Below are 4022 nucleotides of genomic sequence, written 5' to 3'. Positions count from 1 at the left end.
AAAAATGAAATTTGCTTGAATTATATATTGTGGAACATGGTTTTTGAGCTAAGAACATACAACCATGTGAGTTTTGAGCCTAATTGTGTGGTTACATCATATTAACCACTATTTTCATCTTTGTGTGTATTATTATTCTCTTTCTATGATTGTAATCTTTGATTTGCATTGTTTGATTCTTTATGTCCATTATTTTGTGTATGAATGGATTTATATGATTAGGGCCTTTATTTTATTTGAGCTCACTTAACCAAATTGCCTTACCCTTTTATCCACCTTCGTTAACCAATTTTGAGCCTATTTTAATCCCCATTTGCTCTTTATTTTAGCACATCACTACCCTTAAGTGAAAAATAATAAACGTCCTTAATTTGGATCTTGATTAGTTTAGTCTAGTGAGAGTATGTATGATTCAAGTGTAGAAAAGTTGGAAACATTGGTAGAGATAAAAGTGTATTTTTTAATTTTTGTTGAAGATTTTGAAAATTGGGTACATACTCATGCATTAAATGTTTAAACCATATGCGTTGATACTTTTGTATATATTTTATTTTGAAAAAAAAGAGAAAAAGAAAATAAAAAAATAAAAAAAAGAGAAAAAAAGAGAAAAAAAAGATTAAAAAAGGGACAAAATACCCCAAAATAGAGTAATAATATCAATGCATATGGATGTGACTTGAAAAGAATACATAAGTATGTGAAAAAGTGAGATTATGGGTAGTTAGGTTTGCATCTAGAGTTGTATAGGTTGTATATGTGTTTGGTGAGAGCTTAAGTTGATCAAAGGTTCAAATTCTAGCTCACTTAACCATATATATCCTTACCTTGACCCTAGCTGTAATGACCCAATTTCCAATACGTCATGATCATACTAAAAATCGAGTGCTACTAACTTGCCTTCCTAAACTTAACTATTACTTATTATTAAGCATGTAATCGTGTTAGCACGAGATCGGTTTTTCTTGGAAAGCTTTCTCTTTTTTACGTGAAAATCTTGGTACGAAAACGGCGGATCTCAGAAAACTTAAACATTCACATACAGAATTACAAGAAACTAATGAATAAAGCATCAAGATAAATTTAGTAATGTACATCATAAACATTATAAGCAAGAGTGATACAAGAGTCAAGTCAGTGTACCAACTAACACTGCTTAACTTTGCCACTCTTTACAACTCTTAATCTCTCGGTGGATCTATCCAAAAGTGAGATATTAAACCAAAATTCACTACAAAATTTTTGTTTATTTGTGGCAGTTTTTCTCTTATTTGTGGAGGTTTACAACCCTCATCAAATAGTTTGTGGGGGTTTCTAAAACCCCCAAAATTTGAGGCGCCACGAGGTCTTTTGTCGAGATTTTTAAAAACCTCCATAATCTATTCAGTGGAGGTTTTGTATGTGTTTACTGGGGGTTTTATATTAGACTTTTGTGACAGTTCTTGATCAGTAGTGTTTGTGGTGGTTTAAAACCCCCCACAAAAAGACTTTTTCATTTAAAAAAACAGTTATTCTTAGAGGTTTTAAACTTGTCAATAGAATTTTTAAAAATTAATATAGATTATTATTACACTACTAATCATTTATTATTAAAAAGAAATATTTAAACAAGACATTAAAAATGTAGAAAAAAATTAAAATAAAAAAATATTTTAAAACAAAATATAGTGTACTACCATCATTTTTCAATCACATTAATTACAATTACAAAATATTAAAAATAACATGATAAAATACAGACTTATGCCCAAACTCCTAACCAATAAACATAACTAGATAAATGTATTTGCAAACAATACAAATAGATCTTGACTTCTAGCCATACCATTATCATCTAGAAGTAATGACAAACTAACAATGCAGTTAACAAGTCCTAATAATTACACTAGCTGTTGCAATAGCTGTTAAAGCTAAAACAAGAATATTTAGGAATTTCTATTACAGTGAGGAGCCTTTCTTTTAATCTCTATAGCCATTACTCTAAACAACAATACATGTTCATGTTCAATGAAATCATATCAAATCTCAGACTTATCTCACTTTTCAAATTCCAAAATTTAGAAGGATTGTAATTTGAAAAAGAAAAAAAACCAACCAATCATTCAGATGACATATTTAAAATACCTTTCCAAGATGAGGTGTCATTCCAACCTATGACTCACAATTAATATCATATAGTTTCCAACCTAATCATGACTATTGAATTGAATGCTTTAATAACTAGAAAGCATAATCACAACATAAAAATAAAAAAATAAGCCCGACTAAAATACCAAAATCCAAATTAACTAGAAAGCATAATCACAACATAAAAATAAAAAAATAAGCCAAACTAAAATACCAAAATCCAAATTTAGTATCCAAGGTCATAAGATGTTTTCACTAGTAAAACACACATTTATAGAGGAAGCAAAATTCATAAGATGTTTTGAAAATGCAAAATTCATTTTCTTTCGTTCTTTCTTTCTTTCTTTCTTTCTTTCTTTCTTTCTTTCTTTTTTATCCTTTTTTTAGGAGATGTTATTTTGTTAGGCATTAATGAACAACTAGCTTTTGTTGGACTATTGATTGTAGATAATAGCGGCACCAACCTGAACTACAGAAACAGACGATCCTGACCAGCAGAGAGAATATGTCTTCCATTTGCATAAAACCTGCCATATGTAATTTGCAGGTGTGCCGTAGGTCATGAGACATACCAAATTAGAAGTGCAAAAATTAAAATCATTACATCATATGATAGTATGAAAGAAGAATTAACGTGGCTAAAGCGTAAAAAGAGGAAGCAAGTAAACTACCCATAAGAAACCATTGGCTGCACATCATGTAGAGGTCAAACAATCTTGTTCCACACACATGACAATGCCAAAGAATATATAGATGTCTTCCATTAGAAGAAAAACTAGAAGTTCCATCATTACTTTCTAACCCAAGTGCAAAAAGATTAACGCCCGTTCAAGGAATAGAGAACAAATAAAGGAGCAGCATATTTCAAAAAAATTGCTTCAGAATATTTAATATTGACAATGATAGAGAACATTCACAACAAAGTTGATAAAAAATTTCCCAAATAAACTAACACCTGGAAAATAATCATTACTTTATGCAAAGGGGATATGCACTATGGCCGCTTCGAAAGCGCAAAACACGAGGGTCGCCATCAGTCGTATCGAAAATCCACATCTGAGCAAGCATAAAATAAATAAATAAGTAAAGCATGATATTTCAATGAAAATTTATATATGCATGATGCAAACATGTATGTATCTTCCAAAAAGAAAAAATGTCACCTTAATAGAATTATCTGCTGAAGAACTCATAAGCACTGGCTCATTTGCAAAGAAATGTAGTGATGTGATCACACTATCATGAGCCTCTCTTACAACTGATTGGAGCCTTTTCTTTTCTAGATTCCATACGCTTATGACACCTGATGAACCTCCAGAGGCTAGAAGGGGTTGCCCATCTAATCCACCAATAAAATCAAGACAAAACACCAAAAGGCACTAAAAGCCTGAAGAATAGAGGCAGAAGAAGAATTATTGATAATTACATAACATAAACAGAAGAAGAAAAACCATTATTATTATTATGATTATTATTATTAGGACAATCACCAGAGTTTATTTCAGGTGCTGCTGCTGATGCTGCTAAGTTGCAAAATCTATCTTCCCACACTAATATCCTAATAATATATCCAAGATAAAGATCAAATATCAAGTTAATTATCAAGAAAAATAGTATAAAAAGCAAATGAGAGAAGAAGAATGAAAATAATAAAAACAGTCAAAAGCAAGCAAGCAAACTTCAAATGAGCCAACAATTTGTAAAAGTTTATCCAAGTTTTCATCGCTACCCCACCTTATGTGATTCGCTCTCTTATTCCAAAAGACAGCATTTTGATGCATGCATTTTTCACCATTTTCACATTGGTTTTGTGACAGCAAGAAGGTCTTCCCATTCTTGAATAAACAAAAATTAAATAAATAGAGAAAAATGTGTAGACTCAATGCATAAATAGACTG

This window comes from Arachis stenosperma, chromosome 9 (assembly GCF_014773155.1).
Source record: "Arachis stenosperma cultivar V10309 chromosome 9, arast.V10309.gnm1.PFL2, whole genome shotgun sequence".
In the NCBI taxonomy this organism is placed as follows: Eukaryota; Viridiplantae; Streptophyta; class Magnoliopsida; order Fabales; family Fabaceae; genus Arachis; species Arachis stenosperma.
Note: the sequence above shows the minus strand (reverse complement) of the source record.